The sequence below is a fragment of the Scyliorhinus torazame genome, chromosome 2 (genome assembly GCF_047496885.1).
Source record: "Scyliorhinus torazame isolate Kashiwa2021f chromosome 2, sScyTor2.1, whole genome shotgun sequence".
Classification (NCBI taxonomy): Eukaryota; Metazoa; Chordata; class Chondrichthyes; order Carcharhiniformes; family Scyliorhinidae; genus Scyliorhinus; species Scyliorhinus torazame.
This window is the reverse complement of record NC_092708.1, coordinates 180,662,302-180,676,789: the sequence shown is the minus strand read 5'-3', so window position 1 is coordinate 180,676,789 and position 14,488 is coordinate 180,662,302.

The following is a 14,488-nucleotide window of genomic DNA, read 5'->3' as shown; positions in this document are numbered from 1 at the left end:
GTCAGCCAATCCTCTATCCATGCCAGGATCTTACCCTGAACACCATGGGCTCTTAACCTATTTAACAGGCTCTTATGCGGCACCTTGTCAAAGGCCTTTTGGAAATCTAAATAAACCACGTCCACTGGTTCTCCTTTGTCTAACTTCCTCAAAGAACTCTAACAGATTTGTCAGACATGACCTCCCCTTGACGAAGCCGTGCTGACTCAGTCCTATTTTATCAAGCACTTCCAAGTGCTTCACGGCCTACTCCTGTTCCTATTTCTTATTGTCTTATGGTCTTATTTAACACTTTATTGTTTCCTTTCAGTTTTTCTTTCTGATTTCCTGAAGATATTAATTAATGCAGGGTAGGAGTCCTTGGCTTCCTGTAGCCCTCAGTGTGTTTTACCCATAAAGTCTGGACAGTGACGTCTGATAGACCAACAGGATATTGTGGGAATAGTGGCAATATGGCATGGCAATGCCAATCCACACATTCTGCACTAACTGGGATGACCATTGGGTCAGAGACCTGTCTCTCCTCCAATGACATCTCTGCTGATATGACTTACTGTAGGGTAACTGGTTGCCTTGGCCTGGAGACATCAATCACAGTTCTGAAGACACTAGAATCGCCTGCCAACTGAGGCTGACAGGTTGAAGCCAGCTGTCTTTACTATAAGCCTGTGGGCATCTATCCAAATGCTGGCTATATGTTGACTGTGAACAAGCTGTATACGAGTGTGTTCAGTGTAACCATGTGGCAGAACTTCCCCTCTGTGTGGAGTTTTGTTTTATTCCATTACTTGTCTGCGTGGGTTTCCTCCCACAGTCCAAATGGGTGCAGGTTAGATGGATTGGCCATGATAAATTGCCCTTAGTGTCCAAAAAGGTTAGGTGGGGTTACTGGGTTACAGGGATAGAGTGGAGGTGTGGGCTTAAGTAGAGTGCTCTTTCCAAGGGCCGGTGCAGACTCGATGGGCTGAATGGCCCATTCTGCACTGTAAATTCTATGATTCTATGATTGGGATGTTAAACCAAGGTCCTATCTGCTGTCTCAGGTGGATGAATGATCCCATGGCAGTATTTTAAAGAAGAGCGAAAGAGTTGCCCCTGCTGTCCTGCTCAATATTTATCCCTCAACAAACACCATAAAAACACAGATTATCTGCTTGCCACCCACATTGGTGCCTCTGGGATCTTTCTGTGTACATATTAGCTGCCATGTTTCTGACAATAAAACATAGCCTACACTTACTTAAAAGAAGCATTTCATTGGCCTTAAGGTGCTATGATGTCCTGAGATCATGAAAGGTTCAACAGAAATTCTGATCTTTCTTTTCTTTTAGACAAGATAGCAGCGACAATGTTGTACTGGGTACAGTTTAAAACTGGCTTGTGGCTACTCCATTGTGGAGCTTCTCACATTGACAAAAGTAAATGATGGGAATGAAAGACCTTTCCCATTTTGAGTAATTCCAGGTCAGAATTGTTAAACCCTCTGGACTCAAGAAGAAGCGGTCACGTTGACAATATTTACATGGAACATTGCAACATTTTACCAGTCACTTCACAGCTCATAATCAGACAGAGAAAGAATAGGAAGGAATTTGGGGAGACATTTCAAAGAAAGGAGAGAGGTGGCAAAGTATAAAGATTTAGTGAAAGTTCCAAAGTGTGGGGACAGTGAAGGTGTTGGGGCTGCTGATAGAGCAAAGAGGCAGAACTGGAGTGACAGTGCAGCATGGTGGAGACAGAGAGCGAGCGGATCAAGACTACAGTGGGATCTGAAGATGTGAATGAACATTGGAAAGCTAGTTGCGCTGAGGGGTGGGGATCCAATGGGAGTAATGAAGGCAGTGAGAGTATGTGGGGGAGGTTGAGGGGAGTGGCAGAGTGGTGGAGGGAATTTGAATTCAGTGAAAAATAATTGCAGAATAAAAAACAAGTAATGGTGGTCATGTATCCAGCAGATTGTCGTTTAAAACTACATCAGCTTCACAAATGCCCTTTAAGGATGGCAGCTTCTCTGACCTCAATGTGATTCTACACCCCAGGGCAATGTGATGGTTGCCTGGGCCACTAGCAGTGGGCATAAGTGATGGCCTTGCCTACCTCATGTTAACAATTAACATCCCCAAGTCAGTGTGGTCAAGGTACTGTTGCAAACCAACAAACATTTGGTCACCATTGTTGAGTGCACAAAATGCGGGCAATGTTATGAAGATTCACCTAGGGACTTCCAGTGGTAGCCATGGAGTGAGTGGTCGCACATTTGGTGGCTCCCGCTCAAGGTAGATATTTTTCCCGCCCGAAGGGCATACATAGCATTTCAGGGCAAAAGGTACAGGAGTGCCGGGGAAGATGTAGCTGGTTGATGGATCCACGGACAAGGAGTACTGAGAGAAATAAAGAGCAGCTGGGGCAGGAGAGTCTTTGTGGTATGCCACAAATAAATATGGAAGAGGGCAAGGAGGGCATGCTGCCTGCCCAGTGGTAAACAGAGCAGTTGGTAGAGTTCCTGAATAATACGTTTCAGCAACAGAGGAAAGAGGCCCTGGGAGACCTAGCCAAGGTGGTGGAACTGCTGAGATCTGAGATTGCGCGAGTTGAACGAAGGCAGGCGATCCAGAAAAAGTGGGGGGGGGGGGGTGAGCGTGCCTCTTGTTACTCTTTAGGGGTTAACGTTTGGGATGGCTGGGGGGGAACTGGAGGGAGGAGGGGCAGCTGGTGGTGAGGATCCTCGACGGGGCAGGAGGGGATGCAAGGGTTCCTGGATGGGTTAGAGCTTCCCAAAGTGGAGGAGGGGCTGGTTCAGGTGGTGAGGCCCCATTAGGACTGAGGGAGGTGATGGATGGTATGGGGGTGATGCAAATGGGGAAGGCTCCAGGCCCAGACTGGTTCCCGATCGAGCTTTAGACGATGTTTGGGACGGACCTGGAGCCATTGCTGGTAAGGGTGTGTAATGATGCGAGGGAGAGGGGGGAAGCTCCCCTCAACACTGTTGCAGGCTTCCATCTCCCTGATTTTGTAAAAGGATAAAGGATCCGGAGCAGTGTGTCATACCGCAATGTGGGCGCCAGGTTATTGCCGAAGGTGCTGACATTGCGAATTGAGGACTGGGTGCCAGGGATGATAAGCGAGGATCAGACAGGGTTTGTGACGGGAAGGCAGTTGTCTGCAGAGGGTACTCAATGTATTTATGATGCCTTTGGAGGGGCAGGAGGTGGAGGTAGTGGTGGTGATGGAAGCGGAGAAGTCTTTTGATCAGGTGGCATGGGTGTATTTGTTGGAGGTGTTGGAGCGGTTCGGGTTCGGGCAGGGGTTTGTGGATTTGGTCTGGCTGTTGTATAAGGTACTGGTTGCAAGATGAACTGAGTGAGTTTGGGTTACTTAAGGCTAAACTGTGGGACGAGGCAGGGATGCCCACTCTCCCTGTTGGTTTTCACCTTGGCGATAGAGCCGTTGGTAATGGCGTTTAGTGCTTCGAGGGACTGGAGAGGGATTGAGCTGGGGAGGGGAGGGGAGGGGGCTGGGGGGGGGGCGGCTGAGGAGTGTCGAGCACAGGGTCTCATTGTATGTGGACGGCCTGTTATTATATATGTTGGACCCAGTGGGCAGCATTAGAGGCATCATGGAGATCCTGGGGGACTTTGGCACATTTTCTGGATGCAAATTGAATATAGGAAAGAGCGAGGTGTTCCCAATGGAGGCCAGGGGGCAGGAAAAGAGACGAGCGGAGTTGACGTTTGGGGTGGTGGCGGCAAGTTTCAGGTATTTGGGTATCCAGGTGGTGTGGAGCAGGGCGTGGTTTGTTGCTCTATTTATTTATCTCGGTGAACCACAAGCCTTTCCCTTTCTTTTATAGTGCCCTATAAGCCTTGCCCTTATATCAATCAAATGACCAAACAACCAGTTAGTTAATTCAAAAGATGGTTTATTCACATACACAAGAGTTATCTTAACATGCAAACACAATATCTACTACGAGTTAAACTACACCTAACAGCTACAATAACCTATACTTAACCTCAGGGCGACCGGCACTGTGCAAATGGATAAAGGCCTTTATCTGGTTTTCACTTGGCTGGTTCGAAGAAAGTGGCTCTGTCTCTGCTGGGCTCATCCGTCGGGTAGCGATCATTGGTCTTGAACTTAGCTGGCTGTTCCTGCTACAATTGGGTTGGCACAGGCCGGATCCAAGAGAGACAGAACACATGGCTGTGCTCTCTTTTATACCCCTGGGATTTCGTGGGCTTTGGGGCGGTCCTTAACCTTGGACCCAATAATTCGACAGGGCTCTGATCACTCTCTTCGATTTCGGCCAATAAAGGGGCGGGTGCCTTGGTAACTGGGCGGATCCTTAGCGGTCATTGACCTTGACAGTTGTGCTTTCTGAGTAAGGGGAGTGGCACCGATCAGTCTGTGGCTGTATCGGTTGCTTGATTGGAGTTCTATTGTCCTGGGAAAATGGGCCATTAAAATGTAAACGAGCGGGGGTTTCTGTCAGGTCTGGTTACCTGTGTTTTAGATACACATAGGCTGTGTATCTGTCGGAGTCCTGGGTTGGCCATAATTTCCATGATCCTTTGCAGGTAGCCATCTTAGATGGCTACAAGTTGCATAAACTGCACTTGGCTTGGCTGGTGGAGCAGATGAAGGTGGACTTTTAAGAGGTGCAGACAGTGAAAATGACGATGCTGCTGAGGTTTCGGTTTGTATTTCAGAACCGCCCAATTTTTGGTCCCAAGTCGCTTTTTAGGAAGGTCAATGGGCTGGTCTTTGGGTTTGTGTGGGCGGGGAAGACGCCGCGAGTGCAGTGGGGTTTCTTGGAGCAAAGGCGAGGGAGGGGGGCTGCTGGCATTGCCGAACATGAACTATTATTAGACAGCGAACATTGCTGTGGTAAGGAAATGGGTCGTGGGGGGAGGGGTCGGTGTGGGGGCTGGTGGAGGAAGCATCGGGCAGGGTAAGCGTTTGAGGGTTTTGTTGTTGGCGCCTTTACCGTTCTCACCGGTCACGTACTGTGCAAGGTCATTGGCGGTGTCAGCCCTAAGGGTGCGGAGGCAGTGGAGGCAGCATTTGGGGCTTGAGGGTGTCTCAGTGTCCATGCCGATTTGTAATAAACATAGGTTTGCGTCAGCGGGGCTGAATGCAAGGTTTAGGGGTGGCGGTAGGCAGGGATTGAGCGATTTGGTGAGGTGTTTCTTGGGGGCAAATCTGCGGGGCTGTATGAAGTTGCCCAGGGGAAGTGACTTTAGGTTCCTGCAGGTTTGAGACTTTGTAAGGAGAGAGGTGCCGCCCTTTCATGGGGGCGTAAGGAGGTTAAAATGGGGAAGGCGAGATGTGGTGAGGGGTTGGCGTCAGGGGGCAGGTGGGGTGTGGTTGTTCATTGAGTTGTTCTGGTGTTCTTCTGATTTTTTTTGTGCGTATATGTGAAAATGTCTTGAATAAAATATTTTCCAAAAAAAAGGAATATTCACCGAGAGGCCGTTGTCCTTTTAAGGAAAGCACGGTGAATCAGAAGCGTTCCATCATTATTTTGGTGGTTACCTTTGATGAGTAGTTGATGTGTGATAGTCAGGTATCTGTTGCAGCTACCGCACAGTGTGGTCAATCTTTTTTATTATGTCAGCATCTGACAGAAAAGGTGACTATATTAATGTCTGTGTGTCGATATCTTGATGGATTAGATTTACCCAGTGGCTCCTGCCTGTCGAGACACTAGCAATCGAAGGCACAGGCAACAAGGGGTGTCAGATTTATGATGGAAGAACTTGTCTTGCCAGCTGCCAGTCCTGCCAACTCTCTCACATGGCAGTCTGCCCCTTTGTAGACAGCTCGATGACTAATGAGGAACGGGAAGAACTAGAAGCATTCAAGCCCGCACCATGCAGATGCGTTTTGAATACAATAGATCAGCCTGATCCTTCCTTCCTCCTTCCCAACTATCAGCACTTTCAATGTTTATATTGTCTGTACTGCTGTTTTCCTCAATAATGCAATCTTTTATTTTCAGATAAAGAGGAGACTTTTATGTATTCTGTCTGGACTGAGTGTGACATCCAGGTTTTTCACTGTAATCAAACAAGCAAGGCTATGAATGCCACAAAACCCTTTTATAGCACAGTTCTTGTGACTTTTCCCATCAATAATTAGACGCAGTGAGGGGAACAGCAGTAATATATCATGGCTGGTGGTAGAATACTTGAATTGGCACATCGCAGGAGAAAGTGCCAGCAGAATCCTACTTTGATGATCATTACTAGTATCTGAATGAGAAGAAATCATCATAAACTATCCTCGCTTACCGAGCTATGAAATATCAAGCAACCAAAACTCCTCGCATGCCACGCGCACATCTCATAGTGATTATATAGAATAGATTCTCAGTGTGGGCAATGCATAAATCATCAATTCACAACTTTACAAAGAAATATTACATTTATGTAGCACTTCAGAACATCCAGAGTGCTTCAGATGTAGTGACGTGCTTATTGACTTGCAACCAGTATTGCACAACCATATCCTGACCAAGGAATGACAACTAACATGGAATTATAGAATTTACAGTGCAGAAAGAGGTCATTCAGCCCATCAAGTCTGCACAGGCCCTTGGAAAGAGCACCCTACTTAAGCCCACACTTCCAACCTATCCCCATTCCCAGTAACCCCACTTAACCTTTTTGGACACTAAGGGCAATTTATCATGGCCAATCCACCTAACCCGCTCATCTTTGGACTGTGGGAGGAAACCCACGCACACACGGGGAGGATGTGCAGACTCCGCACAGACAGTGACCCAAGCTGGGAATCGAACGTGGGACCCAGAGCTGTGAAGCAACTGTGCTAACCACTATGCTACTGTGCTGCCCTCTTCTTGCTTGAGGGAGAATCGTTGACCAGGACATCAAGGGAATTCACACTCTCACTCAAATAATTCCAGTCAATTTTTTACATGTACCTGTACCTGTACCGGAAGGAGAGCACCTCCAACTGAGCAGCATTCCCTCAGTACCACAAACTGGAATGTCCGCCTAGATTATATCATGTAGATTTTGGTGTGAGGCTTCAGATTCAGGCACGTTTGTTATTAATTGAGATAAGCTGACATTTCATCAGATTTTTCTCAGGATTATTAATTCAAGATGTAACACCACCTGTTTAAGAAGGGAGGGAGGCAGAAGTCAGGAAATTATAGGCCTGTTAGCCTGACTTCGATTGTTGGTAAGATTCTAGAGTCTATTATTAAGGATGAGATTGCAGAGTACTTAGAAGTGTATGGTAAAATAGGACTGAGTCAGTACAGCTTAGTCAAGGGGAGGTCATGCCTGACAAATCTGTTAGAAATCGTTGAGGGGGTAAAGAGGAAGTTAGACAAAGGAGAACCAGTGGATGTGATCCATTTGGATTTCCAGAACCTTTGACATGGTGCCAGACAGGAGGCTGCTAAATAAGATAAGAGTCCATAGTGTTGGAGGCACAGTACTGGCATGGATAGAGGATTGGCTGACTGGCAGAAGACAGAGAGTGGGCATAAAGGTGTCTTTTTCAGGATGGCAGCTGGTGACTAGTGGTGTACCTCAGGGGTCGGTGTTGGGACCACAACTATTGACAATATAAATTAATGATCTGGAAGAAGGAACTGAGAGCATTGTTGCTAAGTTTGCAGATGATACAAAGGTACATAGAGAGACAGGTAGTGCTGAGGAAGTGGGGAGGCTGTGGAAGAACTTGGACAGGTTAGGACAGTGGGCAAAGATGTGACAGATGTAACACAATGTGGAAAAGTGTGAGGTTATGCACTTTGGTAGGAAGGATGGAGGCATTGACAATTTTCGAAATGGGAAAAGGCTTCAGAAATCAGAAGCACAAAGGGACTTAGGAGTCCTAGTTCATGATTCTCTTAAGGTTAATGTGCAGGGTCAGTCAGCAGTTAGGAAGGCAAATTCAATATTAGCATTCATGTCGAGAGGGCTAGAATAGAGGAGCAGGTATGTACTGCTGAGGCTGTACAAGGCTCTGGTCAGACCCCATTTGGAGTATTGTGAGCGGTTTTGGGTCCCGTATCTAAGGAAGGATGTTCTGGCCTTGGAGAGAGTCCAGGGGAGGTTCACAAGAATGATCCCTAGAATGAAGGACTTGTCATGTGAGGAACGGTTGAGGACTCTGGGTCTGTACTCTATGGAGTTCAGAAGAATGAGGGGGGATCTCATTGAAACTTACAGAATACTGTGAGTCCTAGATAGAGTGAAAATGGAGAGGCTATTTCCATTAGTAAGAGAGATCAGAACCCGAGGTGTTGGTTCATACTGAAGGGATGATCTTTTAAAACAGAAATGAGGAGGAATTTATTCAGCCAGAGGGCGCTGAATCCGTGGAATTCTTTGCTGCAGAAGGCTTTGGAGACCAAGTTATGAGTATCTTTAAGACAGAGATAGATAGGGCAGCATAGTGGCACAGTGGTTAGTGTAGCAGCCTCACAGCACCAAGGTCCCAGGTTCAATCCCAGCTCTGGGTTACTGGGTGCATATTATCTCCATATTTGCATGGGTTTCACCCCCACAGCCCAAAAAGATGTGCCGGGCAGGTGGATTGGCCACACTAAATTGCCCCTTGATTGGAAAAAATGAATTGGGTACTCTAAATTTATTTTTTAGAAGGACAGAGATAGATTCTTGATTAATAAGGGGATCAGGGGTTATGGGGAGAAGGCAGGAGAATGGGGATGAGAAACATATCAGCCATGATCAAATGGCAGAGCAGACTCAATGAGCCAAATAGCCTAATGCTGCTCATATGTCTTATAGTTTTATGGCCTAAGACTCCAGATTACTAATCCAGCAATGGAACCCTTCCATTGCTGTATCTGAATGATTCCAGTTTAGGAATGGGATGGAAGGCTATAAAGGGAATGATGGAAAGAACATAATTGGTTAGATTTTCTGTCTGTGCATAAGTCTGAACAAAGTACAGTCACACCTGTATGTTAATTTCAATGCTGGTACATGATGGAGGAATAATACAGCAGCTTGTCTTTTACCTTCAGCAAGTTTATTCTGCATCCAGCTCAGCAGAAACACAAACCCTTTATGCTTCCCCCACCCAACTCTTCCAGCTGTGTCCATTTATACTCTTTAGGAGGTTGAATCAATAACCGTTAGCTGTCTTTAATAAGGTAATTAGCTTAACAATGTAAATGCCAAAGCATCCAAGAGGATCACCTTCCTGAGCCAGTGTATTGACCCTGTACAGATATCCAGGATGGGCAGAGAGTTTCCAGTACGGAAAACCCTATCCCCACCCCCCAACCACCACCACCACCTCTCTGCATCTCGACCTCTCTTCGCTCCCTGAAAACGCTCCTTGAACATACCTCTTTGACCAAGTTTTTGGTCATCTGACCTGATATCTTCTTATTTAGTTCATTGTCAAATTATGATTTCTAACGTTCTTGTGAAGCACCTTGTGATGTTTAATTGTGTTAAAAGTGTTATATAGATACAAACTGTTCTTGCCTGTTCCAGGATGGGCCAGAGTCATGCCAATTGTGGAGGTGAAAAACGGGAAAGGGGGTTTGAATTCAGCAGAAATCTGAGCAGATGATCAAGGCAGTGGGCATGGGGGGGGGGGTTTCGGGGGCGTGGTGCAAGGGCAAATCGACAGCACTTATGGAAGGTGTGGAACGCCATTGGGGATCTCACCTGTCAGTTTTGGAAAGAAGAGACCATCCCAAACACGACTGCCACTCAGGCTCCGCCTAGATGATGCCCAAGGATGAATCGAATGAGGACAGACAGTTTTCTGTGTCAGCAAGGGAAAGCACTGTGGGCACAAGCATTGAGCCTCTTTCATTCTTCTAATTAATCCAGTTACTGTGTGCGTCGGGTGATGCTGACCTTACCGGCATGTTTCATTGGGTAATGGGGACGTAATCTGACCAAGACATGATGGACTAAATGGCCTCCTCTGTGCTACCTGATTGTAAATTTGTAATTTGTCAGGAGATTTATAGTGTTGGTAAGGGCATATCTGTGGAGAGCACAATATTTGCTCCATGATTCCCCCACTTGATGGCAGTGTTGCTGGACTCTAACTCTGGTCCTGTGTTTTGTTCAAGGCTGTTTAGGTGTGAGCTAACTCAATGCTGTGCATGAGCAAAGCTTTCCCATGAGGCTGTATTTGTTGCCAATTCGTGCGTTCGCAGTTCTAGCTTTTTATCCTGTACCATCATTGTGAGTAACGGAGTAGCCAGAGGCTGGGAGCAGAGATGCTTATCAAAGAGTTATTCAAGACCTGTTCCCATAAACTTTGAAAGGCTTTTAAAACAAATGCAGATGCTGTAAAAAAAAAAAGGAATGGACAAGACCGCATTTCCAAACCAGTATAAAACTCATTGCATTATTGTCCCAGGCACCAATCTGGTGGCTTAAAAAACCCACTCATGATCTCTCCCTGGGCCTCGGTTCAGAACAATGTCGTCCTCCTTCAGCAGATGCCAAACTGCTACAACCATACATGATCCATTCAGTGTCATGCCCATTTCTCTGATTTGGCTAACACACACTCATCAAAACTGATGGAACCAGAAAGCTTTCTGGCAGGCTGGGCTCAGCGGACTGATGCCATTGTCTTTCTCTGCATGCACCGGGCAGTGCATACGCGGATAGGTACAGCTGCCCATCTTGCATTGGCCGAGACGCAGTGGACAGTCAATACAGTGGGCACATTTCCAAACAGAGTAAATGGTTCCAATATGATAGAACCCAAGATAAAAGATAAACAAAGAAGCTTGTTAAACCCCGCTGTGGATTTCTAACAACACTTTAACAGAATTTCCATTAACAACGCATTCTCCAGAGACCCTGGGCAGGATTCTCCGTCAGCTGACACCGGAATCGGGAAACGGGATTGGGCAGAGAATTGGTTCTGACGCCAAAATCTTGGCGGGTTCCAGTCTCACGCCTAATCGCAAATCTCCAGTGCCGCGGCAGCGGTGCAATGCGCTCCACCCTGCACGTACAATAAACACCGTTCAAATATCATTAGCAGGCCTGACCCGGTATTCTCTGGGGCCTCCGCCTCCACAGGGAGGAATTCCCAATGGCGAGGTTCACTTGTGCTTCTAAAAATCATGAAAGAGGGGGGGCTAGGGTGAACCCCCCCGCCCCAGGACTGGGGAGGTGTCCAAGCACAGAGCATCTTTGCCATGGCCTGCAAGGCAGCTATCTTGCTGTGCACCCCATTGCCCACCTTCCCTGGCTCCTGTTTCTGCAGAGTGCCACCAGCCTTAAGGGTGCCTCCACCCCATCGTACCCTAGCCCCCACCCATCACCCCACAATCCACCATACCACAGCACCCACCGGCCGCCACCCGCCTTTGGGGCATTATGTGGCCCGCCCAAGAGCAACGCCCGCAATAGCCCCTACAAGAGGACCGTCAGATGGGGGCCGCGAAGCATACTGCTGGCAAGGGCAGCACCAGCCAATGGTACCCCTGGCAGCAGAGATGGGTGCCAGGGCACAAGAATATCATAGGGCTAGGGGTGCAGGGATGGGGCAATGGTGGAGGAGGGGAACATGCGGGGGCAGGGTCCACAGTGCCAACCAAGGCATCGTGTAGCCTGTTGGACCTGGTTGGGCACAGGGTAGGTACCATGCTAACATGTCAGCCTTTCACCCCCTGCAGACAATGGATATTGGAATTCAACCAGCAATGGTGACCGTCCTCCTAGTCGACACAGCCCTGGGGGATGCACTGAGGCTGTACGAGCTGGAGTTGCACGAAGAGGAGGAAGTAGCAGCAGTTCAGCCTGTCCCAGAGGAACAGGAGGCAGTCGCTGAGGATTGAGAGCCAGCCGATCAATAGGCCAAGGAGGAGGTGCCACGGAGGCACTGCATGAGGTCTTGTATGTACCGGTAGCGCCTGTCACTCGAGGTCCTGCTTGACCGGGTATGCCGTCTAAGACTCCAGCTGAGCAGGGGGACAGTGCGACATATCTGCCAGATCATGGCACACCTGGCACTATAGTTCAATAGGGAAGGATGTCCGCTCCCCGTGCCCATCAAGGTGACAGCCGCCCTGAACATTTCCAGGCGTTTCCAGGTGCCGCGTGGGAGGAGCCTGTCCGGGATCTCACAGTCCCTGTGCACAGGTGCATTTGCGCAATCACTAAGGCCCTATATGCCCAGGTCGCTCAATACACCCATTTCAATGTGAACCAGCCCACCAGGATGCCCGTGCATCAAGGTTCATCACCAACACCAAGGTACCATGGGTCCTGGAGCTGATCGAGAGGATGCATGTGAAATAAAAATGAAATGAAATGAAAATCGCTTATTGTCACAAGTAGGCTTCAAATGAAGTTACTGTGAAAAGCCACATTCGGGCGCCTGTTCGGGGGGGGCTGGTACGAGAATTGAACCATGCTGCTGGCCTGCCTGGGTCTGCTTTAAAAGCCAGCTCTTTAGCCCTGTGCTAAACCAGCCCCTCCCACCCCGCGAGCACCTGCAGATAACAGGCCACTCTACACAATCGAAAGAGGTTCCACTCAATGAACGTGCAGCTGGTGTGTGACCATCAGATATGCATCGTGCATGTTTGCGCCTGGGCTGTGTGCACGACGCCTTCATCCTGGCACATTCGACGATTCCCAGCCTCGAGGTGCCCCACGTGACAGGGGTAATCCACTGCGGCCATGACTGGTGACACTGTCTGGAGGCCACAGACCGGCACGGAGACCGCTACAACGATTCCCATGCCGCGACCAGGGGAATGATGGAGTGCTGCGGTGTCCCATACCTACCTTGGGGGAGTCACCAGCATGGGCCCAATCACCTCCTCCTCCCTCGGGGTGCCCGATGGCCCCTGGCCTACGCCATGGGACAGGGAGCGAGTGGAGCTTTCACCTGAGGCTCCCCGCCGCCTGCCGCTACCAGTCCTGGAGGCCCGCTGCCGTCTCGGACAGGGACTGCCAGCTCCCAGCCATGGAGCACAGGGAGTGGACCATCTCTGTCTGGGACTGCGCCACATCACACTGTGACTGTGCCACCACCTTCTGGGTCTGTGCCACATCAGCCAGTGACTGCGCCATCTCCCTCTGGACTAGGTCACTTCCCTCTGAGGCTGTATCACATCGGCCAGTGCCTGGGCAATGCCGCCAACTCTAGCAGTCATGGCCCGCAGTGACAGGGCCACGCTCAGGTGCGCCACTGTAATGTCCAGGTGGCACTGGCACATGGCTGCCTGTGATATGGAAGCCCTGTCCTGGGCCTCGGCCACCGCCTGCACAGATTGATCCAGGCCTTGGACATGCTGATCCATAACCAAAATCCTCAAGGCCTCCACCACAGTTGCCACCCATGCGGTGTTGGCCTGGGTGGCACGCATTGTTTGCACCACCTCATGCTTCTGAACTGGGTTAGACTCGTTCACCTTCACCTGCAGATGCTGAATGCTCGCCGACAAACCCCTCATGTAGTCCCTGGCTCTGCGACTGCATCTCCACTCTAGATGGGACTGTCCGTTCCAGAAGCCCAAAAACCATCTGGACGGCAGCTAGTCCCCAGAGTCGGCCTGCCCTCCGACTGTCTGCTCCCTGGGGCGTTCCTACCTCCACCTGATGTGCCGGATCAGCTGTGTGGTGCACAGATAGTGCCCCAGGAGCCTCTTCACTAAAGTGCCCAACCGGGGTGAGTGTCTCTGGAGTGTTGGAGGGTGTTGGAGACAGCTGTGACGGGAAATCCGTGACATCCTGGGACTTGAGCTCTGGGGTGTCCTGGGTCTATGGCTCTAGTCAGTATTTAGGCAGGACAGTAGCACAACTGGATAGCATTGTGGCTTCACAGCACCAGGGTCCCAGGTTCGATTCCGGCTTGGGTCACTGTCTGTGCGGAATCTGCACGTTCTCCCTGTGTCTGCGTGGGTTTCCTCCGGGTGCTCCGGTTTCCTCCCACAGTCCAAAGACATGCAGGTTAGGTGGATTGCCCATGATAGATTGTCCTTAGTGACCAAAAAGGTTAGGAGGGGTTATTGGGTTACGGGGATAGGGTGGAAGTGAGGGTTTAAGTGGGTCAGTGCAGACTCGATGGGCTCAATGGCCTCCTTCTGCATTGTATGATCTATGTTCTATGTTCAACGTGTCGCCGTTGTTGCTGGTCAGCACCTGGGACTCTGGCTGTTGCTGGGGGCGGGGGACACCAGAAAGACCTGCTCCTTCACCAGCTCCTGCAAGGCACATGAAAAGACGCATTATTAGACCGCGGGCTGGGGGGGAAGTGGGGGTGATGGGGGTGGTGGGGTGGGGATGTGAAGGTGGTGTGGGGGTGAGGGTTGTAATGGTGAGGATGGTGTGACGGTGTTGTGGGTGTAAGGGTGGTGTGGGGGTGAGGGTGGTGTAAGGGTGATGTAGGTGTGAGGGTGGTTTAGGGGTGCGGGTGTGGGGGTAAGTGTGGTGTGGGGGTGAGGGTGGTGTGGGTGTGAGGGTGATGTTGATTGGAGGGTGGT